The sequence below is a fragment of the Pelobates fuscus genome, chromosome 7 (genome assembly GCF_036172605.1).
Source record: "Pelobates fuscus isolate aPelFus1 chromosome 7, aPelFus1.pri, whole genome shotgun sequence".
Classification (NCBI taxonomy): domain Eukaryota; kingdom Metazoa; phylum Chordata; class Amphibia; order Anura; family Pelobatidae; genus Pelobates; species Pelobates fuscus.
This window is the reverse complement of record NC_086323.1, coordinates 203635182-203661992: the sequence shown is the minus strand read 5'-3', so window position 1 is coordinate 203661992 and position 26811 is coordinate 203635182. Positions and strand designations below refer to the sequence as shown.

Sequence of the window (26811 nt, the reverse complement as noted above, 5' to 3'; positions counted from 1 at the left end):
CCCCCTGTTTTTGGGGTACATCCAGAACTTGGTTAAAAATGTGTTCTGTATAATTGGGTTTACTGTTATCTGAGGGGAGGGGATCTGTGGGCTGAACCATGTATGTGATTGGTTATTTTATGCCTCCCCCTGGGTGTGGCCTGTATGTGTGAGTTGGAAATAAAAGCCAGGCTGGATGAGCCAGTCCTCAGTTCCTGCTTAACCCTCAAAATGAAGTGTCGTCTAGTTCTTGGGGGGAATTGGATTGTATGCTGACTGCCAGGAGTGTAAGCGGATTGTATGCTTTTCTTGTTCAGCTGTTCCAGTTCGGAGTGTTATCTTGTATCCAGTTCGGGAGTTTGGTGTTCTGCAGTAGCTGTGCCTGTCTCTCAAAAAGGGGATTATCGCCTAAACGAATTTTTCCCCTTTTATGCTGAAACGGTCCGTTACACGTCTATTAACGGAAGGTTCCGTTATAGGCAACTACATCCCACTTGTTATGACTGTCGCTTGGACGTTTAGGGAAAATAGGCTGCACTCGCGTCTTCCTTAGAAAAGGTTTCCTTTATTCAAACATATAGAGCGATGTTTCAGTCCACTCAGGGACTTTGCTCAGGATCAAGATCCTGAGTAATGTCCCTGAGGGACTGAAACGTCGCTCTATATGTTTGAATAAAGGAAACCTTTTCTAAGGAAGACTGTGAGTGCAGCCTAATTTAAATATATATATATATATATATATATATATATATATATCGAGAGAAACTTGAAGGAAGGGTGCACTCTAAAGGCTCTGTCACAATTAAAGTAGTGTTTATTTAGACATTAAATCAAACAAGTGCTTGATCAACGTTTCGACCCATTCGAGTGTTTCTCAAGATCAATGTGACATACAGCAAACTGGAAATATATCGAAAAAGTGTAAGGTGTACTTACCAATAGTAAGTGAACCTCTCCCGTACAGTTCCGACCCGGAAGTGATTACAGAAGGTCACGTGACGACGTGTCGAGGGAATGGTTGCTAGGTAACAAGTATACAGTGGTGAGGGCCGTGAGACAAATGCACAGATCGTGCTTACCAAAGCATGGAGAATAGAGATAACCTAAAATAGAAAAGTATATTGAGGATCAAATATAAAGGACTGGACCTAGGAGTGGTATACAAGGGACAGTAGTGTGCAAGTGATTTGTGTGACTGTATTATTTGTGAATGAATATAACTATATCTATATATATCATGAAACCAATATGCCTGCACTCTTCTAAACATGCATACATAAGAATGCTGCTGGGGTCAATTAATACAACATACAAGATCCATCGCATAAGTCTGCCACATGATCTACTTCTCCCCCCATGTTCCCCCCCTCGCCTTCTATCTCCCCCCCCCCCCCATGTTCCCCCCCTCGCCTTCTATCTCCCCCCCCCCCCCCATGTTCCCCCCCTCGCCTTCTATCTCCCCCCCCCCCCCCATGTTCCCCCCCTCGCCTTCTATCTCCCCCCCCCCGCCTTCTATCTCCCCCCCCCCCCATGTTCCCCCCCTCGCCTTCTATCTCCCCCCCCCCCCCCATGTTCCCCCCCTCGCCTTCTATCTCCCCCCCCCCCCCATGTTCCCCCCCTCGCCTTCTATCTCCCCCCCCCCCCCCCATGTTCCCCCCCTCGCCTTCTATCTCCCCCCCCCCCCCCATGTTCCCCCCCTCGCCTTCTATCTCCCCCCCCCCGCCTTCTATCTCCCCCCCCCCCCCATGTTCCCCCCCTCGCCTTCTATCTCCCCCCCCCCCCCCATGTTCCCCCCCTCGCCTTCTATCTCCCCCCCCCCCCCCATGTTCCCCCCCTCGCCTTCTATCTCCCCCCCCCCCCCCATGTTCCCCCCCTCGCCTTCTATCTCCCCCCCCCCCCATGTTCCCCCCCTCGCCTTCTATCTCCCCCCCCCCCCATGTTCCCCCCCTCGCCTTCTATCTCCCCCCCCCCCCATGTTCCCCCCCTCGCCTTCTATCTCCCCCCCCCCCCCCATGTTCCCCCCCTCGCCTTCTATCTCCCCCCCCCCCCCCATGTTCCCCCCCTCGCCTTCTATCTCCCCCCCCCCCCCCATGTTCCCCCCCTCGCCTTCTATCTCCCCCCCCCCCCCCATGTTCCCCCCCTCGCCTTCTATCTCCCCCCCCCCCCCATGTTCCCCCCCTCGCCTTCTATCTCCCCCCCCCCCCCATGTTCCCCCCCTCGCCTTCTATCTCCCCCCCCCCCCCATGTTCCCCCCCTCGCCTTCTATCTCCCCCCCCCCCATCTCCCCCCCCCCCCATGTTCCCCCCCTCGCCTTCTATCTCCCCCCCCCCCCATGTTCCCCCCCTCCCCCCCATGTTCCCCCCCTCGCCTTCTATCTCCCCCCCCCCCCATGTTCCCCCCCTCGCCTTCTATCTCCCCCCCCCCCCCATGTTCCCCCCCTCGCCTTCTATCTCCCCCCCCCCCCCATGTTCCCCCCCTCGCCTTCTATCTCCCCCCCCCCCCCATGTTCCCCCCCTCGCCTTCTATCTCCCCCCCCCCCCCCATGTTCCCCCCCTCGCCTTCTATCTCCCCCCCCCCCCCATGTTCCCCCCCTCGCCTTCTATCTCCCCCCCCCCCCATGTTCCCCCCCTCGCCTTCTATCTCCCCCCCCCCCCCATGTTCCCCCCCTCGCCTTCTATCTCCCCCCCCCCCCCATGTTCCCCCCCTCGCCTTCTATCTCCCCCCCCCCCCCCATGTTCCCCCCCTCGCCTTCTATCTCCCCCCCCCCCCATGTTCCCCCCCTCGCCTTCTATCTCCCCCCCCCCCATGTTCCCCCCCTCGCCTTCTATCTCCCCCCCCCCCATGTTCCCCCCCTCGCCTTCTATCTCCCCCCCCCCCCATGTTCCCCCCCTCGCCTTCTATCTCCCCCCCCCCCATGTTCCCCCCCTCGCCTTCTATCTCCCCCCCCCCCATGTTCCCCCCCTCGCCTTCTATCTCCCCCCCCCCCCCCATGTTCCCCCCCTCGCCTTCTATCTCCCCCCCCCCCCATGTTCCCCCCCTCCCCCCCATGTTCCCCCCCTCGCCTTCTATCTCCCCCCCCCCCCCATGTTCCCCCCCTCGCCTTCTATCTCCCCCCCCCCCCCCATGTTCCCCCCCTCGCCTTCTATCTCCCCCCCCCCCCCATGTTCCCCCCCTCGCCTTCTATCTCCCCCCCCCCCCCCATGTTCCCCCCCTCGCCTTCTATCTCCCCCCCCCCCCCCATGTTCCCCCCCTCGCCTTCTATCTCCCCCCCCCCCCCCATGTTCCCCCCCTCGCCTTCTATCTCCCCCCCCCCCCCATGTTCCCCCCTCGCCTTCTATCTCCCCCCCCCCCCCCATGTTCCCCCCCTCGCCTTCTATCTCCCCCCCCCCCCCCATGTTCCCCCCCTCGCCTTCTATCTCCCCCCCCCCCCCATGTTCCCCCCCTCGCCTTCTATCTCCCCCCCCCCCATGTTCCCCCCCTCGCCTTCTATCTCCCCCCCCCCCCATGTTCCCCCCCTCGCCTTCTATCTCCCCCCCCCCCCATGTTCCCCCCCTCGCCTTCTATCTCCCCCCCCCCCCATGTTCCCCCCCTCGCCTTCTATCTCCCCCCCCCCCCATGTTCCCCCCCTCGCCTTCTATCTCCCCCCCCCCCCATGTTCCCCCCCTCGCCTTCTATCTCCCCCCCCCCCCCATGTTCCCCCCCTCGCCTTCTATCTCCCCCCCCCCCCCATGTTCCCCCCCTCGCCTTCTATCTCCCCCCCCCCCCCCATGTTCCCCCCCTCGCCTTCTATCTCCCCCCCCCCCCCATGTTCCCCCCCTCGCCTTCTATCTCCCCCCCCCCCCATGTTCCCCCCCTCGCCTTCTATCTCCCCCCCCCCCCCATGTTCCCCCCCTCGCCTTCTATCTCCCCCCCCCCCCATGTTCCCCCCCTCGCCTTCTATCTCCCCCCCCCCCCCATGTTCCCCCCCTCGCCTTCTATCTCCCCCCCCCCCCCCATGTTCCCCCCCTCGCCTTCTATCTCCCCCCCCCCCCATGTTCCCCCCCTCGCCTTCTATCTCCCCCCCCCCCCCATGTTCCCCCCCTCGCCTTCTATCTCCCCCCCCCCCCCCATGTTCCCCCCCTCGCCTTCTATCTCCCCCCCCCCCCCCATGTTCCCCCCCTCGCCTTCTATCTCCCCCCCCCCCCCCCATGTTCCCCCCCTCGCCTTCTATCTCCCCCCCCCCCCCCATGTTCCCCCCCTCGCCTTCTATCTCCCCCCCCCCCCCATGTTCCCCCCCTCGCCTTCTATCTCCCCCCCCCCCCCATGTTCCCCCCCTCGCCTTCTATCTCCCCCCCCCCCCCATGTTCCCCCCCTCGCCTTCTATCTCCCCCCCCCCCCATGTTCCCCCCCTCGCCTTCTATCTCCCCCCCCCCCCCCATGTTCCCCCCCTCGCCTTCTATCTCCCCCCCCCCCCCATGTTCCCCCCCTCGCCTTCTATCTCCCCCCCCCCCCCCATGTTCCCCCCCTCGCCTTCTATCTCCCCCCCCCCCCCATGTTCCCCCCCTCGCCTTCTATCTCCCCCCCCCCCCCCATGTTCCCCCCCTCGCCTTCTATCTCCCCCCCCCCCCCCATGTTCCCCCCCTCGCCTTCTATCTCCCCCCCCCCCCCCATGTTCCCCCCCTCGCCTTCTATCTCCCCCCCCCCCCCCATGTTCCCCCCCTCGCCTTCTATCTCCCCCCCCCCCCCCATGTTCCCCCCCTCGCCTTCTATCTCCCCCCCCCCCCCATGTTCCCCCCCTCGCCTTCTATCTCCCCCCCCCCCCCCATGTTCCCCCCCTCGCCTTCTATCTCCCCCCCCCCCCCCATGTTCCCCCCCTCGCCTTCTATCTCCCCCCCCCCCCCCATGTTCCCCCCCTCGCCTTCTATCTCCCCCCCCCCCCCATGTTCCCCCCCTCGCCTTCTATCTCCCCCCCCCCCCCATGTTCCCCCCTCGCCTTCTATCTCCCCCCCCCCCCCCATGTTCCCCCCCTCGCCTTCTATCTCCCCCCCCCCCCCCCATGTTCCCCCCCTCGCCTTCTATCTCCCCCCCCCCCCCCATGTTCCCCCCCTCGCCTTCTATCTCCCCCCCCCCCCCCATGTTCCCCCCCTCGCCTTCTATCTCCCCCCCCCCCCCATGTTCCCCCCCTCGCCTTCTATCTCCCCCCCCCCCCCCCATGTTCCCCCCCTCGCCTTCTATCTCCCCCCCCCCCCCATGTTCCCCCCCTCGCCTTCTATCTCCCCCCCCCCCCCCCATGTTCCCCCCCTCGCCTTCTATCTCCCCCCCCCCCCCATGTTCCCCCCCTCGCCTTCTATCTCCCCCCCCCCCCCCATGTTCCCCCCCTCGCCTTCTATCTCCCCCCCCCCCCCATGTTCCCCCCTCTCGCCTTCTATCTCCCCCCCCCCCCCCATGTTCCCCCCCTCGCCTTCTATCTCCCCCCCCCCCCCATGTTCCCCCCCTCGCCTTCTATCTCCCCCCCCCCCCCATGTTCCCCCCCTCGCCTTCTATCTCCCCCCCCCCCCCATGTTCCCCCCCTCGCCTTCTATCTCCCCCCCCCCCCCATGTTCCCCCCCTCGCCTTCTATCTCCCCCCCCCCCCCCATGTTCCCCCCCTCGCCTTCTATCTCCCCCCCCCCCCCATGTTCCCCCCCTCGCCTTCTATCTCCCCCCCCCCCCCATGTTCCCCCCCTCGCCTTCTATCTCCCCCCCCCCCCCATGTTCCCCCCCTCGCCTTCTATCTCCCCCCCCCCCCCATGTTCCCCCCCTCGCCTTCTATCTCCCCCCCCCCCCCATGTTCCCCCCCTCGCCTTCTATCTCCCCCCCCCCCCCCATGTTCCCCCCCTCGCCTTCTATCTCCCCCCCCCCCCCATGTTCCCCCCCTCGCCTTCTATCTCCCCCCCCCCCCCATGTTCCCCCCCTCGCCTTCTATCTCCCCCCCCCCCCCATGTTCCCCCCCTCGCCTTCTATCTCCCCCCCCCCCCCATGTTCCCCCCCTCGCCTTCTATCTCCCCCCCCCCCCCCATGTTCCCCCCCTCGCCTTCTATCTCCCCCCCCCCCCCATGTTCCCCCCCTCGCCTTCTATCTCCCCCCCCCCCCCATGTTCCCCCCCTCGCCTTCTATCTCCCCCCCCCCCCCATGTTCCCCCCCTCGCCTTCTATCTCCCCCCCCCCCCCCATGTTCCCCCCCTCGCCTTCTATCTCCCCCCCCCCCCCATGTTCCCCCCCTCGCCTTCTATCTCCCCCCCCCCCCCCATGTTCCCCCCCTCGCCTTCTATCTCCCCCCCCCCCCCCATGTTCCCCCCCTCGCCTTCTATCTCCCCCCCCCCCCCATGTTCCCCCCCTCGCCTTCTATCTCCCCCCCCCCCCCCATGTTCCCCCCCTCGCCTTCTATCTCCCCCCCCCCCCCATGTTCCCCCCCTCGCCTTCTATCTCCCCCCCCCCCCCCATGTTCCCCCCCTCGCCTTCTATCTCCCCCCCCCCCCCATGTTCCCCCCCTCGCCTTCTATCTCCCCCCCCCCCCCATGTTCCCCCCCTCGCCTTCTATCTCCCCCCCCCCCCCATGTTCCCCCCCTCGCCTTCTATCTCCCCCCCCCCCCCATGTTCCCCCCCTCGCCTTCTATCTCCCCCCCCCCCCCATGTTCCCCCCCTCGCCTTCTATCTCCCCCCCCCCCCCATGTTCCCCCCCTCGCCTTCTATCTCCCCCCCCCCCCCATGTTCCCCCCCTCGCCTTCTATCTCCCCCCCCCCCCCCATGTTCCCCCCCTCGCCTTCTATCTCCCCCCCCCCCCCCATGTTCCCCCCCTCGCCTTCTATCTCCCCCCCCCCCCCCATGTTCCCCCCCTCGCCTTCTATCTCCCCCCCCCCCCCCATGTTCCCCCCCTCGCCTTCTATCTCCCCCCCCCCCCCCATGTTCCCCCCCTCGCCTTCTATCTCCCCCCCCCCCCCATGTTCCCCCCCTCGCCTTCTATCTCCCCCCCCCCCCCCATGTTCCCCCCCTCGCCTTCTATCTCCCCCCCCCCCCCCATGTTCCCCCCCTCGCCTTCTATCTCCCCCCCCCCCCCCATGTTCCCCCCCTCGCCTTCTATCTCCCCCCCCCCCCCATGTTCCCCCCCTCGCCTTCTATCTCCCCCCCCCCCCCCATGTTCCCCCCCTCGCCTTCTATCTCCCCCCCCCCCCCCATGTTCCCCCCCTCGCCTTCTATCTCCCCCCCCCCCCCCATGTTCCCCCCCTCGCCTTCTATCTCCCCCCCCCCCCCCATGTTCCCCCCCTCGCCTTCTATCTCCCCCCCCCCCCCCATGTTCCCCCCCTCGCCTTCTATCTCCCCCCCCCCCCCCATGTTCCCCCCCTCGCCTTCTATCTCCCCCCCCCCCCCCATGTTCCCCCCCTCGCCTTCTATCTCCCCCCCCCCCCCATGTTCCCCCCCTCGCCTTCTATCTCCCCCCCCCCCCCATGTTCCCCCCCTCGCCTTCTATCTCCCCCCCCCCCCCCATGTTCCCCCCCTCGCCTTCTATCTCCCCCCCCCCCCCCATGTTCCCCCCCTCGCCTTCTATCTCCCCCCCCCCCCCCATGTTCCCCCCCTCGCCTTCTATCTCCCCCCCCCCCCCCATGTTCCCCCCCTCGCCTTCTATCTCCCCCCCCCCCCCCATGTTCCCCCCTCGCCTTCTATCTCCCCCCCCCCCCCCATGTTCCCCCCCTCGCCTTCTATCTCCCCCCCCCCCCCCTGTTCCCCCCCTCGCCTTCTATCTCCCCCCCCCCCCCCCTGTTCCCCCCCTCGCCTTCTATCTCCCCCCCCCCCCCTGTTCCCCCCCTCGCCTTCTATCTCCCCCCCCCCCCCCATGTTCCCCCCCTCGCCTTCTATCTCCCCCCCCCCCCCCTGTTCCCCCCCTCGCCTTCTATCTCCCCCCCCCCCCCCATGTTCCCCCCCTCGCCTTCTATCTCCCCCCCCCCCCATGTTCCCCCCCTCGCCTTCTATCTCCCCCCCCCCCCCCATGTTCCCCCCCTCGCCTTCTATCTCCCCCCCCCCCCATGTTCCCCCCCTCGCCTTCTATCTCCCCCCCCCCCCCCATGTTCCCCCCCTCGCCTTCTATCTCCCCCCCCCCCCCCATGTTCCCCCCCTCGCCTTCTATCTCCCCCCCCCCCCCCATGTTCCCCCCCTCGCCTTCTATCTCCCCCCCCCCCCCCATGTTCCCCCCCTCGCCTTCTATCTCCCCCCCCCCCCCCATGTTCCCCCCCTCGCCTTCTATCTCCCCCCCCCCCCATGTTCCCCCCCTCGCCTTCTATCTCCCCCCCCCCCATGTTCCCCCCCTCGCCTTCTATCTCCCCCCCCCCCCCCATGTTCCCCCCCTCGCCTTCTATCTCCCCCCCCCCCCCATGTTCCCCCCCTCGCCTTCTATCTCCCCCCCCCCCCCCATGTTCCCCCCCTCGCCTTCTATCTCCCCCCCCCCCCCCATGTTCCCCCCCTCGCCTTCTATCTCCCCCCCCCCCCCATGTTCCCCCCCTCGCCTTCTATCTCCCCCCCCCCCCCCATGTTCCCCCCCTCGCCTTCTATCTCCCCCCCCCCCCCCATGTTCCCCCCCTCGCCTTCTATCTCCCCCCCCCCCCCATGTTCCCCCCCTCGCCTTCTATCTCCCCCCCCCCCCCCATGTTCCCCCCCTCGCCTTCTATCTCCCCCCCCCCCCCCATGTTCCCCCCCTCGCCTTCTATCTCCCCCCCCCCCCCCATGTTCCCCCCCTCGCCTTCTATCTCCCCCCCCCCCCCCCATGTTCCCCCCCTCGCCTTCTATCTCCCCCCCCCCCCCCATGTTCCCCCCCTCGCCTTCTATCTCCCCCCCCCCCCCCATGTTCCCCCCCTCGCCTTCTATCTTCTATCCCCCCCCCCCCCCATGTTCCCCCCCTCGCCTTCTATCTCCCCCCCCCCCCCCATGTTCCCCCCCTCGCCTTCTATCTCCCCCCCCCCCCCATGTTCCCCCCCTCGCCTTCTATCTCCCCCCCCCCCCCCATGTTCCCCCCCTCGCCTTCTATCTCCCCCCCCCCCCCCATGTTCCCCCCCTCGCCTTCTATCTCCCCCCCCCCCCCCATGTTCCCCCCCTCGCCTTCTATCTCCCCCCCCCCCCCCATGTTCCCCCCCTCGCCTTCTATCTCCCCCCCCCCCCCCATGTTCCCCCCCTCGCCTTCTATCTCCCCCCCCCCCCCATGTTCCCCCCCTCGCCTTCTATCTCCCCCCCCCCCCCCATGTTCCCCCCCTCGCCTTCTATCTCCCCCCCCCCCCCCCATGTTCCCCCCCTCGCCTTCTATCTCCCCCCCCCCCCCATGTTCCCCCCCTCGCCTTCTATCTCCCCCCCCCCCCCCATGTTCCCCCCCTCGCCTTCTATCTCCCCCCCCCCCCCCATGTTCCCCCCCTCGCCTTCTATCTCCCCCCCCCCCCCCATGTTCCCCCCCTCGCCTTCTATCTCCCCCCCCCCCCCCATGTTCCCCCCCTCGCCTTCTATCTCCCCCCCCCCCCCATGTTCCCCCCCTCGCCTTCTATCTCCCCCCCCCCCCCCATGTTCCCCCCCTCGCCTTCTATCTCCCCCCCCCCCCCCATGTTCCCCCCCTCGCCTTCTATCTCCCCCCCCCCCCCCATGTTCCCCCCCTCGCCTTCTATCTCCCCCCCCCCCCCCATGTTCCCCCCCTCGCCTTCTATCTCCCCCCCCCCCCCCATGTTCCCCCCCTCGCCTTCTATCTCCCCCCCCCCCCCCATGTTCCCCCCCTCGCCTTCTATCTCCCCCCCCCCCCCCATGTTCCCCCCCTCGCCTTCTATCTCCCCCCCCCCCCCCATGTTCCCCCCCTCGCCTTCTATCTCCCCCCCCCCCCCCATGTTCCCCCCCTCGCCTTCTATCTCCCCCCCCCCCCCATGTTCCCCCCCTCGCCTTCTATCTCCCCCCCCCCCCATGTTCCCCCCCTCGCCTTCTATCTCCCCCCCCCCCCCATGTTCCCCCCCTCGCCTTCTATCTCCCCCCCCCCCATGTTCCCCCCCTCGCCTTCTATCTCCCCCCCCCCCCCATGTTCCCCCCCTCGCCTTCTATCTCCCCCCCCCCCCATGTTCCCCCCCTCGCCTTCTATCTCCCCCCCCCCCCATGTTCCCCCCCTCGCCTTCTATCTCCCCCCCCCCCCCATGTTCCCCCCCTCGCCTTCTATCTCCCCCCCCCCCATGTTCCCCCCCTCGCCTTCTATCTCCCCCCCCCCCATGTTCCCCCCCTCGCCTTCTATCTCCCCCCCCCCCCATGTTCCCCCCCTCGCCTTCTATCTCCCCCCCCCCCCATGTTCCCCCCCTCGCCTTCTATCTCCCCCCCCCCCCATGTTCCCCCCCTCGCCTTCTATCTCCCCCCCCCCCCATGTTCCCCCCCTCGCCTTCTATCTCCCCCCCCCCCCCATGTTCCCCCCCTCGCCTTCTATCTCCCCCCATGCTCCCCCCTCTCCTTCTCTCTCCCCCCATGTTCCCCCCTCTCCTTCTCTCTCCCCCCATGTTCCCCCCTCTCCTTCTATCTCTCCCCCCATGTTCCCCCCTCTCCTTCTATCTCTCCCCCCATGTTCCCCCCTCTCCTTCTATCTCTCCCCCCATGTTCCCCCCTCTCCTTCTATCTCTCCCCCCATGTTCCCCCCTCTCCTTCTATCTCTCCCCCCATGTTCCCCCCTCTCCTTCTATCTCTCCCCCCATGTTCCCCCCTCTCCTTCTATCTCTCCCCCCATGTTCCCCCCTCTCCTTCTATCTCTCCCCCCATGTTCCCCCCTCTCCTTCTATCTCTCCCCCCATGTTCCCCCCTCTCCTTCTATCTCTCCCCCCATGTTCCCCCCTCTCCTTCTATCTCTCCCCCCATGTTCCCCCCTCTCCTTCTATCTCTCCCCCCATGTTCCCCCCTCTCCTTCTATCTCTCCACCCCATGTTCCCCCCTCTCCTTCTCTCTCCACCCCATGTTCCCCCCCTCTCCTTCTCTCTCCCCCATGTTCCCCCTCTCCCCCATGTTCCCCCCCTCCTTCTCTCTCCCCATGTTCCCCCCTCTCCTTCTCTCTCCCCCATGTTCCCCCTCTCCTTCTCTCTCCCCCCAGTTCCCCCTCTCCTTCTCTCTCCCCCCAGTTCCCCCTCTCCTTCTCTCTCCCCCCAGTTCCCCCTCTCCTTCTCTCTCCCCCCGTTCCCCCTCTCCTTCTCTCTCCCCCCGTTCCCCCTCTCCTTCTCTCTCCCCCCATGTTCCCCCCTCTCCTTCTCTCCCCCATGTTCTCCCCTCTCCTTCTCTCTCCCCCCATGTTCCCCCTCTCCTTCTCTCTCCCCCCATGTTCCCCCCTCTCCTTCTCTCTCCATGTCCCCCCTCTCCTTCTCTCTCCATGTCCCCCCTCTCCTTCTCTCTCCATGTTTTCCCTCTCCTTCTCTCTCCATGTTTTCCCTCTCCTTCTCTCTCCATGTTTTCCCTCTCCTTCTCTCTCCATGTTTTCCCTCTCCTTCTCTCTCCATGTTTTCCCTCTCCTTCTCTCTCTCCATGTTTTCCCTCTCCTTCTCTCTCTCCATGTTTTCCCTCTCCTTCTCTCTCTCCATGTTTTCCCCCTCTCCTCTCTCTCCATGTTTTCCCTCTCTCCTCTCTCTCCATGTTTTCCCCCTCTCCTCTCTCTCCATGTTTTCCCCCTCTCCTCTCTCTCCATGTTTTCCCCCTCTCCTCTCTCTCCATGTTTTCCCCCTCTCCTCGTTCCCCCCTCTCCTTCTCTCTCCCCCATGTTCCCCCTCTCCTTCTCTCTCCCCCCATGCTCCCCCTCTCCTTCTCTCTCCCCCCATGCTCCCCCTCTCCTTCTCTCTCCCCCCATGCTCCCCCTCTCCTTCTCTCTCCCCCCATGCTCCCCCTCTCCTTCTCTCTCCCCCCATGCTCCCCCCTCTCCTTCTCTCTCCCCCCATGCTCCCCCCTCTCCTTCTCTCTCCCCCCATGCTCCCCCCTCTCCTTCTCTCTCCCCCCATGCTCCCCCCTCTCCTTCTCTCTCCCCCATGTTCCCCCTCTCCTTCTCTCTCCCCCCAGTTCCCCCTCTCCTTCTCTCTCCCAGTTCCCCCTCTCCTTCTCTCTCCCCCCAGTTCCCCCTCTCCTTCTCTCTCCCCCAGTTCCCCCTCTCCTTCTCTCTCCCCCCGTTCCCCCTCTCCTTCTCTCTCCCCCCATGTTCCCCCCTCTCCTTCTCTCCCCCATGTTCTCCCCTCTCCTTCTCTCTCCCCCCATGTTCCCCCTCTCCTTCTCTCTCCCCCCATGTTCCCCCCTCTCCTTCTCTCTCCATGTCCCCCCTCTCCTTCTCTCTCCATGTTTTCCCTCTCCTTCTCTCTCCATGTTTTCCCTCTCCTTCTCTCTCCATGTTTTCCCTCTCCTTCTCTCTCCATGTTTTCCCTCTCCTTCTCTCTCCATGTTTTCCCTCTCCTCTCTCTCCATGTTTTCCCTCTCCTTCTCTCTCTCCATGTTTTCCCTCTCCTTCTCTCTCTCCATGTTTTCCCCCTCTCCTCTCTCTCCATGTTTTCCCCCTCTCCTCTCTCTCCATGTTTTCCCCCTCTCCTCTCTCTCCATGTTTTCCCCCTCTCCTCTCTCTCCATGTTTTCCCCCTCTCCTCGTTCCCCCCTCTCCTTCTCTCTCCCCCATGTTCCCCCTCTCCTTCTCTCTCCCCCCATGCTCCCCCTCTCCTTCTCTCTCCCCCCATGCTCCCCCTCTCCTTCTCTCTCCCCCCATGCTCCCCCTCTCCTTCTCTCTCCCCCCATGCTCCCCCTCTCCTTCTCTCTCCCCCCATGCTCCCCCTCTCCTTCTCTCTCCCCCCATGCTCCCCCCTCTCCTTCTCTCTCCCCCCATGCTCCCCCCTCTCCTTCTCTCTCCCCCCATGCTCCCCCCTCTCCTTCTCTCTCCCCCCATGCTCCCCCCTCTCCTTCTCTCTCCCCCATGTCCCCCCTCTCCTTCTCTCTATCCATGTTCTCCCCCTTTCCCTCTATCTCCATGTTTCCCCCTCTCTCTCCATGTTCCCTCTCCCCCTCTCCATGTTCCCTCCCCCCTCTCCTCTCTCCCCCCTACTCTCTCCCCCCTTCCTCTCTCCCCCTCCTCTCTCTCCCCTTCCTCTCTCCCCCTCCTCTCTCTCCATGTTCCCCCGCTCCTGCCCTCTCTCTCCTCGATCCCCTTCTCCCTCTCCATGTTCCCCCTCTCCTGCCCTCTCTCTCCATGATCCCCTTCTCCCTCTCTCTCCATGTTCCCTTCTCCCTCTCTCTCCATGTTCCCTTCTCCCTCTCCATGTCCCCCCTCTCCTTCGCTCTCCATGTTCCCCTTCTCCCTCTCCATGTCCCCCCTCTCCTTCTCTCTCCATGTTTCCCTTCTCCTCTCTCCATGTTTTCCCTCTCCTTTTCTCTCTCCATGTCCCCCCTCTCCTCGATCCCCTTCTCCCTCTCCATGTCCCCCTCTCCTGCCCTCTCTCCATGATCCCCTTCTCCCTCTCTCTCCATGTTCCCCTTCTCCCTCTCCATATCCCCCCTCTCCTTCTCTCTCCATGTTCCCCTTCTCCTCTCTCCATGTTTTCCCTCTCCTTTTCTCTCTCCATGTCCCCCCTCTCCTTCTTTCTCCATGTTTTCCCTCTCCTTCTCTCTCCATGTTTTCCCTCTCCTTCTCTCTCCATGTTTTCCCTCTCCTTCTCTCTCCATGTTTTCCCTCTCCTTCTCTCTCCATGTTTTCCCTCTCCTTCTCTCTCCATGTTTTCCCTCTCCTTCTCTCTCCATGTTTTCCCTCTCCTTCTCTCTCCATGTTTTCCCTCTCCTTCTCTCTCCATGTTTTCCCTCTCCTTCTCTCTCCATGTTTTCCCTCTCCATGTTTTCCCTCTCCTTCTCACTTTCTCTCTCTCTCTCCATGTTTTCCCTCTCCTTCTCATTTTCTCTCTCTCTCCATGTTTTCCCTCTCCTTCTCTCTCCATGTTTTCCCTCTCCTCCTCTCTCTCTCCATGTTTTCCCTCTCCTTCTCTCTCTCTCTCCATGTTTTCCCTCTCCTTCTCTCTCTCTCTCTCCATGTTTTCCCTCTCCTTCTCTCTCTCTCTCTCCATGTTTTCCCTCTCCTTCTCTCTCTCTCTCTCCATGTTTTCCCTCTCCTTCTCTCTCTCTCTCTCCATGTTTTCCCTCTCCTTCTCTCTCTCTCTCTCTCTCCATGTTTTCCCTCTCCTTCTCTCTCTCTCTCTCTCTCCATGTTTTCCCTCTCCTTCTCTCTCTCTCCATGTTTTCCCTCTCCTTCTCTCTCTCTCCATGTTTTCCCTCTCCTTCTCTCTCTCTCCATGTTTTCCCTCTCCTTTTCTCTCTCCATGTCCCCCCTCTCCTTCTTTCTCCATGTTTTCCCTCTCCTTCTCTCTCCATGTTTTCCCTCTCCTTCTCTCTCCATGTTTTCCCTCTCCTTCTCTCTCCATGTTTTCCCTCTCCTTCTCTCTCCATGTTTTCCCTCTCCTTCTCTCTCCATGTTTTCCCTCTCCTTCTCTCTCCATGTTTTCCCTCTCCTTCTCTCTCCATGTTTTCCCTCTCCTTCTCTCTCCATGTTTTCCCTCTCCTTCTCTCTCCATGTTTTCCCTCTCCATGTTTTCCCTCTCCTTCTCACTTTCTCTCTCTCTCTCCATGTTTTCCCTCTCCTTCTCATTTTCTCTCTCTCTCCATGTTTTCCCTCTCCTTCTCTCTCCATGTTTTCCCTCTCCTCCTCTCTCTCTCCATGTTTTCCCTCTCCTTCTCTCTCTCTCTCCATGTTTTCCCTCTCCTTCTCTCTCTCTCTCCATGTTTTCCCTCTCCTTCTCTCTCTCTCTCTCCATGTTTTCCCTCTCCTTCTCTCTCTCTCTCTCCATGTTTTCCCTCTCCTTCTCTCTCTCTCTCTCCATGTTTTCCCTCTCCTTCTCTCTCTCTCTCTCTCTCCATGTTTTCCCTCTCCTTCTCTCTCTCTCTCTCTCTCCATGTTTTCCCTCTCCTTCTCTCTCTCTCCATGTTTTCCCTCTCCTTCTCTCTCTCTCCATGTTTTCCCTCTCCTTCTCTCTCTCTCCATGTTTTCCCTCTCCTCTCTCTCTCTCCATGTTTTCCCTCTCCTTCCTTCTCTCTCCATGTTTTCCCTCTCCTTCCTTCTCTCTCCATGTTTTCCCTCTCCTTCCTTCTCTCTCCATGTTTTCCCTCTCCTTCCTTCTCTCTCCATGTTTTCCCTCTCCTTCTCTCTCTCCATGTTTTCCCTCTCCATGTTTTCCCTCTCCTTCTCTCTCTCCATGTTTTCCCTCCTTCTCTCTCTCCATGTTTTCCCTCCTTCTCTCTCTCCATGTTTTCTCTCTCCTTCTCTCTCTCCATGTTTTCTCTCTCCTTCTCTCTCTCCATGTTTTCTCTCTCCTTCTCTCTCCATGTTTTCCCTCCTTCTCTCTCCATGTTTTCCCTCCTTCTCTCTCTATGTTTTCCCTCCTTCTCTCTCCATGTTTTCCCTCCTTCTCTCTCCATGTTTTCCCTCCTTCTCTTTTTCCATGTTTTCCCTCTCCTTCTCCCTCCATGTTTTCCCTCTCTTTCTCTCTCTCCATGTTTTCCCTCTCCTTCTCTCTCTCCATGTTTTCCCTCTCCTTCTCTCTCCATGTTTTCCATCTCTCCTTCTCTCTCCATGTTTTCCATCTCTCCTCTTTCTCTCTCTCTCTCCATGTTCCACCTCTCTCCTTCTCTCTCTCTCTCTCCATGTTCCACCTCTCTCCTCTCTCTCCCTCTCCATGTTCCACCTCTCTCCTTCTCTCTCTCTCTCTCCATGTTCCACCTCTCTCCTCTCTCTCTCCATGTTCCCCCCTCTCATTCTCTCTCCCTCCATGTTCCCCTCTCTCTCTCCATGTTCCCTGTAATGGAGCTGCAATATTAAATCCCAAGATCTCCGCTGGTATAGAAAGTAATCCAAAGTAAAGAAGGAAAAGAAGGCAATATCCCAAATCCCCCAGTAACCGGACGAAACACGGTTCTGGGAGTCAGGTTTTTAATCACAAGCTCCAGTATTTATGTGGTTCCCCATGCAAGGGGTTTCCTTAGTCACATTACAGGGGTATTACAATAGAGGACTACATGGGGAACTGAAAATACAGAGCATTTCTCACACCATGCACTGGACACGAGAGGGATACTCCCACTAGAATATCCTATTAAGTGGATTATCCCTCCGTACAGCCGAACCGGGTTTTAACATAAAAATCTATAACTTTAGCATTATTCGTGTGATTATAATAAATGACCGTTCGGTAGATAGCTGGGGTCTGAGCGCATACTTCGTGCGAGTACCGCTCAGATCCCGGCATAAATAACCGAACGGCGCACAAAACATAGTTTATATCACATTCTCCTAAAAGTACCGAACACCGAATGGGGAACAAAATACTGAAAGACCGGAGACCCCGAACGACCTGGAAGTCCAGCGGTGTTCGCGCCGTCGAGTAGCCAATTTTAGTTCTAAGCGCTCGACGACCAAACACCGCTGGGCTAACAAAGGATCCAAGATGGCCGACCGCCGCGTGGTCGGTAGCCGAACGACGGTCACCCAGGAAAGCAATTAACCGCCGATTGCTACAATGTTGCAATCGGCTAATGGGAGCCACACGACCCTCTGTGTGTGGGCTCCCGTTCAGTACTTTATTCGTTTCACGAACAGGATGTTCGTGAAACGAACCGGCCGCTTGCATACAAATGCTCTATAGTACAAAATTACAGGCATACATTTACACACAGAATTCCAGCGGCTTCTGATGTTATACAGTAAGTCTTAAAGTGGCTAGGTTTGCCACATTCCCCTCTCTCCTTCTCTCTCCTTTTCCCCCCTCTCCTTCTCTCTCTCTCCATGTCCCCCTCTCCTTCTCTCTCTCTCCATGTCCCCCTCTCCTTCTCTCTCTCTCCATGTCCCCCTCTCCTTCTCTCTCTCCCCATGTCCCCCTCTCCTTCTCTCTCTCCCCATGTCCCCCTCTCCTTCTCTCTCTCCCCATGTCCCCCTCTCCTTCTCTCTCTCCCCATGTCCCCCTCTCCTTCTCTCTCTCCCCATGTCCCCCTCTCCTTCTCTCTCTCCCCATGTCCCCCTCTCCTTCTCTCTCTCCCCATGTCCCCCTCTCCTTCTCTTTCTCCCCATGTCCCCCTCTCCTTCTCTCTCTCCCCATGTCCCCCTCTCCTTCTCTCTCTCCCCATGTCCCCCTCTCCTTCTGTGACGAGAGCAATCTCGCCACATTGCATTGGAGAAGCCTGGCTGCCCGCCTGCTGCCTTTGGACTATGGCCCTGGGAGATTGGGCCCTTTAAAAACAGTATTCGCCCATACCAGAGTGTATGTCACTCATTCTGGCCCTTTAAATACAGTGGGGTCATTTGGTACTTGCCCTGTGTGAGCTGTGGTAACCCAGATAGCTATGCCATGGAGCCTATTCGTGTGATTAAAGACTTTGGCTCCATGGCGATTAAACTGTATTCGGTTGGTCTGAGTGCCATTCACCTAATAATGTGCACTCAGACCTAAACTATCTGGGGATATGTGAAATGTCTGTGTGTTATGTGTAAAATGTGACTTTATGTATTTTAAAGTGTTTTATGTCGTTTTGCAACCATGTGGTTAATGGAGTCTGCCTCTAGTCCTGGATAATTGGATTACTTCCCCCCCCATTGTCTCCAGGATAGAGGGCCCTGTAAAAACATGCTTCCAGAAGGTCAAATGCACATTTGTACTAACTTTTGAACCCCTGGTCCAATTCGTATGATTTTTGAGTATGTTGTTCCCCTGAATGGATTGATTGTGAATATGTATTTTTATGCGAATGTGATTTATATTTTGGGAGTTATGAATGTTGTGTAAAAACTGTATTTTCCCTACCTATGATAATTGTATTTTCCTGTGTGTACAGATAATTAGTTTACAGGTAGAGGGGAGGGCTATGTGTGGGATGTAACTATTGTGTGATTGGTTAATGTACGTTACTGTGTGTGTCCCTCCCCTTCATGGGAGCACCTAATAAAAAGGGCTGCAAGCTAGCAGCCAGAGAGTTCCTGTTTTACCCTCAAAGTGAAGTGTGACGAAGTGCCCTTCGCCACTTTGTCCTGGAGAGGCCTGCTTGCCTGCCTCCTCCCCTGTGACTATGGCCCTGGACTGTATTGGTCTGGAAAGCGTACATTTGGGCATAATGGATTTGTGTATACTGCTTCTGGCCCTTTTATTACTTGGGAGCAGTGTTTCAACGTTTTAACTGGCACTTCGAATACAGTCGAAGTGCCGAAGCCGTCGAAGTACCAAAGCCGTCGAACTATCGAAGCCGTCGAAGTGGCCGCCATTACAGCTGAACACGTGGCAGCGGCCATCTTAAGGCAACCGAACGCGGTCAGCGGTGAACTGTACTTTCCCTTATTCTTCGACACCACGGCTGGAGACTAAGTCCCGTTCGAACGTTCGAACACCCGTTCGAATGGGACTTTATCATCTTTTCAGGAGAAATAGATCGCCACTCGACTAGCGATCACCGCGGAAGTTTTAACCGCATTTAACTTCGACACTTCGACAAAAGTCGAAGTGCGTTCGAATATTCGAACACCGATTTCGGATGGAACTTTACCGATTTTCAGGACAGAAATAGACCGACCACACAGCCTGAATCTGTGGAACTGTTTTTGGGCATGCAAACAGGCGTACGGTCGGTCCAAAGAGACTTTTTAATATTTCGAGAACCACTGGACGGATTCTCATGAATTTTGGATATGTTGTCCCACAATTTATGTTGTGCATAAAAATGTACGTTTTATTAATGTACCATGTAAAATGGGAAAGTTATGAAAGTGCATAAAAATGTATAAAAATGTGTAAGTTTTAGCTTGGAGATAATTGAGTAGATATAGTAGGAATCTCAATTATCTCCCAAGCAAAGGGGAGGGAACCTGTGGGCTGTACTATTCTGTTATTGGTTATTTTATGCCTCCCCCGGGTGTGTCCTGTGTGTACTTTTGGTAATAAAAAGCAGGCTGGATGTTAAAGTCCTCAGTTCTTCTTGACCCTTCAAAACGTAGCCTTGTCTCGTTATTGGAGGGAATTGCTGTATCACACTGGGGATTGCTATGCTCTGCATATTCCCCTGAGCTTTCAATCACTTAGCTCTTTTAAGAGCTTGTTCCTGTTCGCTCTCCTGGAGGAGAGGTCTTCCCCACACGGTCCTGGAGGACAGAAGCCGATCCAGGGTGGAAGGAAGACGGCGCGACTCCAGTTAAGCTACGGCGGTTGTGGAGCCTGCGGTGGTTGTGGTGTCGTCTGCAGTGCTTGGAGTCCTCTGAGAGCGCTAGGAGCATCCATCAACGGAGGGTACTCAGTCGGAGTACACGGAGCTCCGTTACATGAAGTGTCGTCTCATTATTGGGGGAAGGATTTATTGCATGCTGTTCCAGTTGACTGCTAGGAGTGTAAGCCTATTCATATGGTTCCTATTCAACGGTCTACAGCATTCAGAGGCTTGAGAAGATTCATATGCTTCTCCGATACAGTGATTGTGGTGTCTGTCAGAGTGCTTGGAGTCCTCAGGAAGCGCTAGGAGCATCCATTAACGGAGGTACTCAGTCGGGGTGCCAGGCGATCCGTTACACCTTCTCTCTCTCCACATGCCCCCCTCTCCTTCTCTCTCTCCATGTCCCCCTCTCCTTCTCTCTCTCTCCATGTCCCCCTCTCCTTCTCTCTCCATGTCCCCCTCTCCATGTCCCCCTCTCCTTCTCTCTCTCCTTCTCTCTCTCCTTCTCTCTCTCCATGTCCCCCTCTCCTCCTCTCTCTCCCCATGTCCCCCTCTCCTCCTCTCTCTCCCCATGTCCCCCTCTCCTCCTCTCTCTCCCCATGTCCCCCACTCCTCCTCTCTCCCAATGTCCCCCTCTCCTCCTCTCTCTCCCCATGTCCCCCTCTCCTCCTCTCTCTCCCCATGTCCCCCTCTCCTCCTCTCTCTCCCCATGTCCCCCTCTCCTCCTCTCTCTCCCCATGTCCCCCTCTCCTCCTCTCTCTCCCCATGTCCCCCACTCCTCCTCTCTCCCAATGTCCCCCTCTCCTCCTCTCTCTCCCCATGTCCCCCTCTCCTTCTCTCTCTCCCCATGTCCCCCTCTCCTTCTCTCGCTCTCCCCATGCCCCCCTCTCCTTCTCGCTCTCCCCATGTACCCCCCCTCTCTCTCTCCATGTTCCCTTCTCTCTCTCTCTCTCCATGTTCCCCCCCTTTCTCTCGATGTCCCCCGCTCTCTCTCCATGTTCCCCCCTCTCTCTCTCTCCATGTTCCCCCCCTCTCTCTCTCCATGTCCCCCTCTCTCTCCATGTCCCCCCCTCTCTCTCCCCATGTTTCCCCACCTCTCTCTCTCTCCATGTTCCCCCTCTCCATCTCTCCCTCTCTCTCTCCATGTTCCCCCTCTCCTCCTCTCTCTCTCTCCATGTCCCCCCTCTCTCTCCATGTTCCCCCCTCTCTCTCTCCATGTTCCCCCTCTCTCTCTCCATGTTCCCCCCTCTCTCTCTCCATGTTCCCCCCTCTCTCTCTCCATGTTCCCCCCTCTCTCTCTCCATGTTCCCCCCTCTCTCTCTCCATGTTCCCCCCTCTCTCTCTCCATGTCCCACCCTCTCTCTCTCTCTCCATGTCCCCCCCTCTCTCTCCATGTTACCCCCCTCTTTCTCCATGTTACCCCCTCTCTCCCTCCGTGTCCCCCTCTCTCCCTCCGTGTCCCCCCCTCTCTCTCCCTCCGTGTCCCCCCCTCTCTCTCCCTCCGTGTCCCCCCCTCTCTCTCCCTCCGTGTCCCCCCCTCTCTCTCCCTCCGTGTCCCCCCCTCTCTCTCCCTCCGTGTCCCCCCTCTCTCCCTCCGTGTCCCCCTCTCTCTCTCCCTCCATGTCCCCCCTCTCTCTCTCCCTCCATGTCCCCCCTCTCTCTCTCCCTCCATGCCCCCCTCTCTCTCCATGTGTCCCCTCTCTCTCTATGCCCCCCTCTCTCTCTCCATGTTCCCCCCTCTCTCTCCATGTTGCCCCCTCTCTCTCCATGTCCCCCCTCTCTCTCTCCATGTCCCCCCCTCTCTCTCTCCATGTCCCCCCCTCTCTCTCTCCATGTCCCCCCCTCTCTCTCTCCATGTCCCCCCTCTCTCTCTCCATGTCCCCTCTCTCTCTCTCCATGTCCCCCCTCTCTCTCTCCATGTCCCCCCTCTCTCTCTCCATGTCCCCCCTCTCTCCATCCATGTTCCCCCCTCTCTCCATCCATGTTCCCCCCTCTCTCTCCATGTTCCCCCCTCTCTCTCCATGTTCCCCCCTCTCTCTCCATGTTCCACATCTCTCTCTCCATGCCCCCCTCTCTCTCCCCATGTCCCCCCTCTCTCTCCCCATGTCCCCCCTCTCTCTCCCCTTGTCCCCCCTCTCTCCCCATGTCCCCCTCTCTCTCTCCATGTTTCCCCCGTCTCTCTCTCCATGTTCCCCCGTCTCTCTCTCCATGTTCCCCCGTCTCTCTCTCCATGTTCCCCCGTCTCTCTCTCCATGTTCCCCCGTCTCTCTCTCCATGTTCCCCCGTCTCTCTCTCGCGCGATATTCCCCCTCTCTCTCGCGATATTCCCCCTCTCCTCCTCTCTCGCCATGTTCCCCCTCTCCTTCTCTCTCTCCCCATGTTCCCCCTCTCCTCCTCTCTCCCCCCATGTTCCCCCTCTCCTCCTCTCTCCCCCCATGTTCCCCCTCTCCTCCTCTCTCCATGTTCCCCCTCTCCTCCTCTCTCCATGTTCCCCCTCTCCTCCTCTCTCCATGTTCCCCCTCTCCTCCTCTCTCCATGTTCCCCCTCTCCTCCTCTCTCCATGTTCCCCCTCTCCTCCTCTCTCCATGTTCCCCCTCTCCTCCTCTCTCCATGTTCCCCCTCTCCTCCTCTCTCCATGTTCCCCCTCTCCTCCTCTCTCCATGTTCCCCCTCTCCACCTCTCTCCATGTTCCCCCTCTCCTCCTCTCTCCATGTCCCCCCTCTCCTCCTCTCTCCATGTTCCCCCTCTCCTCCTCTCTCCATGTTCCCCCTCTCCTCCTCTCTCCATGTCCCCCCCCCTCTCTCTCTCCATGTTCCCCCCTCTCTCTCTCCATGTTCCCCCTCTCTCTCTCTCTCCATGTTCCCCCCTCTCTCTCTCTCCATGTTCCCCCCTCTCTCTCTCCATGTTCCCCCTCTCTCTCCATGTTCCCCCTCTCTCTCCATGTTCCCCCTCTCTCTCCATGTTCCCCCCTCTCTCTCCATGTTCCCCCCTCTCTCTCCATGTTCCCCCCTCTCTCTCTCTCTCCCCATGTCTCCTTCTCTCTCTCTCCCCATGTCCCCCCTCTCCCTCTCCATGTTCCCCCCTCTCTCTCTCTCTCCCCATGTCTCCTTCTCTCTCTCTCCCCATGTCCCCCCTCTCCCTCTCCATGCCCCCTCTCCTTCTCTCTCTCTCCATGTTCCACCCTCTCCTCTCTCCCCATGTTCCCCCCTCTCTCTCTCAATGTTCCCCCTCTCCTTCTCCATGTTCCACCCTCTCTCTCTCATTCTCCATGTTCCCCCTCACCATGTTCCCTCTCTCCTTCTCTCTCTCTCCATGTTCCCCCTCTCCTTTCTCTCTCTCTCTCTCCACGTTCTCCCCTCTTCTTTCTCTCTCTCTCCACGTTCCCCCCTCTCCTCATCTCTCTCCATGTTCCCCCCTCTTCTTCTCTCTCTCCATGTTCCCCCCTCTCCTTCTCTCTCTCCATGTTCCCCCCTCTCCTTCTCTCTCTCCATGTTCCCCCCTCTCCTTCTCTCTCTCCATGTTCCCCCCTCTCCTCCTCTCTCTCCATGTTCCCCTCTCTCTCTCTCGCCATGTTCCCCCTCTCTCTCTCGCCATGTTCCCCCTCTCTCTCTCGCCATGTTCCCCCTCTCTCTCTCGCCATGTTCCCCCCTCTCTCTCGCCATGTTCCCCCCTCTCTCTCCCCATGTTCCCCTCTCTCTCTCCCCATGTTCCCCACTCTCTCTCTCCCCATGTTCCCCACTCTCTCTCTCCCCATGTTCCCCACTCTCTCTCTCCCCATGTTCCCCACTCTCTTTCTCTCTCTCCCCATGTTCCCCCCTCTCCTTCTCTCTCTCCCCATGTTCGCCCTCTCCCCCCATGTTCCCCCCTGTCCTTCTCTCTGTCCATGTTCCCCCTCTCCTCATCTCTCTCCATGTTCCCCTCTCTCTCCATGCCCCCCCTCTCTCTCTCCATGCCCCCCCTCTCTCTCTCTCTCTCTCCATGTTCCACCCTCTCTCTCTCCATGTTCCACCCTCTCCTCTCTCTCTCCATGTTCCACCCTCTCCCTCTCCATGTTCCACCCTCTCCTTCTCTCTCTCTCCATATGTTCCCCCCTCTCCTTCTCTCTCTCCCCATGTTCCCCCCTCTCTCAATGTTCCCCCTCTCCATGTCCCCCCTCTCTCTCTCCATGTTCCCCCCTCTCTCTCTCCATGTCCCCCCCTCTCTCTCTCATTCTCCATGTCCCCCCCCTCTCTCTCTCATTCTCCATGTCCCCCCTCTCTCTCTCTCATTCTCCATGTCCCCCCTCTCTCTCTCTCATTCTCCATGTCCCCCCCTCTCCATGTTCCCCCTCTCCTTATCTCTCTCCATGTTCCCCCTCTCCTTATCTCTCTCCATGTTCCCCCTCTCCTTAGCTCTCTCCATGTTCCCCCTCTCCTTATCTCTCTCCATGTTCCCCCTCTCCTTCTCTCTCTCCATGTTCCCCCTCTCCTTCTCTCTCTCCATGTTCCCTCTTTCCTTCTCTCTCTCCATGTTCCCCCTCTCCTCCTCTCTCTCACCATGTTCCCCCTCTCCTCCTCTCTCTCACCATGTTCCCCCTCTCCTCCTCTCTCCCTCTCTCTCACCATGTTCCCCCTCTCCTTCTCTCTCTCTCCATGTTCCCCCTCTCCTTCTCTCTCTCTCCATGTTCCCCCCTCTCCTTCTCTCTCTCTCCATGTTCCCCCCTCTCCTTCTCTCTCTCTCCATGTTCCCCCTCTCCTTCTCTCTCTCTCCATGTTCCCCCTCTCCTTCTCTCTCTCTCCATGTTCCCCCTATCCTTCTCTCTCTCTCCATGTTCCCCCCTCTCCTTCTCTCTCTCTCCATGTTCCATCCTCTCCTTCTCTCTCTCCCCATGTTCCCCCCTCTCTCTCAATGTTCCCCCTCTCCTTCTCTCTCTCTCCATGTTCCCCCTCTCTCTCTCACTCTCCATGTTCCCCCCTCTCTCTCTCTCCATGTCCCCCCTCACCATGTTCCCTCTCTCCTTCTCTCTCTCCATGTTCCCCCTCTCCTTCTCTCTCTCCATGTTCCCCCTCTCCTTCTCTCTCTCCATGTTCCCCTTCTCCTTCTCTCTCTCCATGTTCTCCCCTCTCCTTTCTCTCTCTCCATGTTCCCCCCTCTCCTGATCTCTCTCTCCATGTTCCCCCCTCTCCTCCTCTCTCTCTCCATGTTCCCCCCTCTCCTCCTCTCTCTCCATGTTCCCCCCTCTCCTCCTCTCTCTCTCCATGTCCCCCCCTCTCCTCCTCTCCATGTTCCCCCTCTCCTCCTCTCCTCCTCTCCATGTTCCCCCTCTCCTCCTCTCTCTCCATGTTCCCCCTCTCCTCCTCTCTCTCTCCATGTTCCCCCTCTCCTCCTCTCTCTCTCCATGTTCCCCCTCTCCTTCTCTCTCTCTCCATGTTCCCCCTCTCCTTCTCTCTCTCTCTCCATGTTCCCCCTCTCCTTCTCTCTCTCTCTCCATTTCCCCCTCTCCTTCTCTCTCTCCCCATGTTCCCCCTCTCCTTCTCTCTCTCCCCATGTTCCCCCTCTCCTTCTCTCTCTCCCCATGTTCCCCCTCTCCTTCTCTCTCTCCCCATGTTTTGGGACATCTACGACTACCGGATGGGCATGTATGTCTGGGCTGACGAACGCGAGGTGAGAAAAGACATGACCCACCTGGCAACAAGGGAGTGGGAGCTGGAGCAGGACTACATACACCTACTCAGCTTCGTGCAGCCCCAACCTACCCGACAAGCAGAACCAGACCTCCCTGACTGGTCCGGCGATGAACCCCAGATGGCAGATAGAGATGGGACCGAGGTCTCTCTAACGGTCCTACAGGGATGCTGGGCAGTCGGCTCAGATCCCCAGCGGCAGTGTGTAACCCAGGGAGCTGATGGTGTCGTCCATCCTCCCCAGCGGCAGTGTGTACCCCAGGGGGCTGAAGGTGCCGTCCTTCCCCCCCAGCAGCAGTGTGTCCTACAGAGAGCAGAGACAGTTGGTCCCTCTCTACAGCAACAGGACAATGGTAAGGGAGTGGAGACAGGCGGTCTCCCTCTCCAGCGGCAGTGTGTACCCCAGGGGGCCGAAGGTGCCGACCTTCCCCCCCAGCAGCAGTGTGTCCTACAGAGAGCAGAGACAGTTGGTCCCTCTCTACAGCAACAGGACAATGTTACGGGAGTGGAGACGGGCGGTCTCCCTCTCCAGCAGCATCCTGTGTTTCCGGGAAAGGAGCACAGCACCCCCTCTCCCCAGCGGCAGCTTACCCTAGCAAGGGGAGACACCAATCCCCCAGACGGCGCAGATGGGACCATGGTCTCTGTGCCTGACCTACAGGGATGCTGGACAACCTGTCCAGATCCCCAACTGCTCTCACCAGGACAACAGGAGGAGGGGGTAAGTACAATTTCCCCTCCCCCGCTAACTCCTATCGTGGCACCAGGGCTAACAGAGGCGATGTTAACCCCTACTGACATCCATGTTCCCTTGGCTACTGAGCCGGACTATGGTCTCAGTACCCCAGCAGACGAGCTGGCAGCTGGGCAGAGTGCAGTCGGCCTCTGCCCTACCTTTGTCCCTGATCCAGAGCCTGATGTCCTGCAGGCTACCCCAGTGGAAGAGCTGGCATCTGGGCAGAGTGCAGTCGGCCTCTGCCCTACCTTTGTCCCTGGTCCAGAGCCTGATGTCCTGCAGGCTACCCCAGCAGAAGAGCTGGCCTCTGGGCAGAGTGCAGTCGGCCTCTGCCCTACCTTTGTCCCTGGTCCAGAGCCTGATGTCCTGCAGGCTACCCCAGCGGAAGAACTGGCAGCTGGGCAGAGTGCAGTCGGCCTCTGCCCTACCTTTGTCCCTGGTCCAGAGCCTGAGGTCCTGAGGGCTACCCCAGCAGAAGAGCTGGCATCAGGGCAGAGCGCCGCTGGCCTCTGCCCTCCCGCAAGTCCCCACAGCATGTTACCACATCACCACAGCAAAATACCCAGGTGCAGTAATTGTGTCTTGTGGGTGGGTCACCCTTGTACCTGTTTGTTGTGGGTGGGCTACTCTGGCATTTGGTTATTGTGGGTTGGTGGATCGACTAACGGAGGCACTGACCGACAGAAGGTCAGGTGCCTGGTTAGTCTTCCCCCCAAAGGGGAGATGTGTTACAAATCGCTATTTGTAACTGGCCCTTTAAATGAGAAATTGCCCTGCTTCCCTGGATTGTGGAGAAGCATGTTTGCCAGCCTCCTGCCTCATGACTATGGCCCCTGGAAGATTGTGCCCCTGAAAACTTATTAACATTTATTGGGTGTGTATGGCCCTTTAAGAACCGTCTGGGGACATATTGTGACTTTGCTGAACAATGTCCCTTTAAGACTATGTCCCCAGACCTGTAAAATAACTTGCCCCTGGCCTTCTCCCACTTGGTTCAGTACATAGGGCTTACTGAACCAAGTACCACACAGGCGGACCACCCAGAAGCTAAAGTATGCAGGCAATTTACCTCCCAGGCTGTGAGGTTACTGCAGGTTAATTGCCGAGCGCTGGGTGGCCTCCATTCGGCAGCCGAACACGTGGCGGCGGCCATTTTAGTCATTCGAATGCGGTCAGCGGTGTATGCTA

The 26811-nt window shown here is 59.8% G+C and overlaps 2 protein-coding genes across 3 annotated transcripts in view; both read right to left on the bottom strand.

Moving 5' to 3' along the window:
* The window catches only part of LOC134568478 (oocyte zinc finger protein XlCOF6.1-like), a 377963-nt gene that overhangs the window by 25584 nt on the left and 325568 nt on the right, over window positions 1–26811 (bottom strand). The gene's annotated exons all lie outside the window — the stretch shown is intronic.
* Window positions 1–26811, bottom strand: part of LOC134568473 (oocyte zinc finger protein XlCOF7.1-like) — a 217856-nt gene that overhangs the window by 183066 nt on the left and 7979 nt on the right. For both annotated transcript variants that reach the window (XM_063427084.1, XM_063427083.1), the window contains exon 2: window positions 916–1082. The gene's annotated coding sequence lies outside the window, so the exon portion shown is untranslated. The remainder of the gene's footprint in view (window positions 1–915; window positions 1083–26811) is intronic.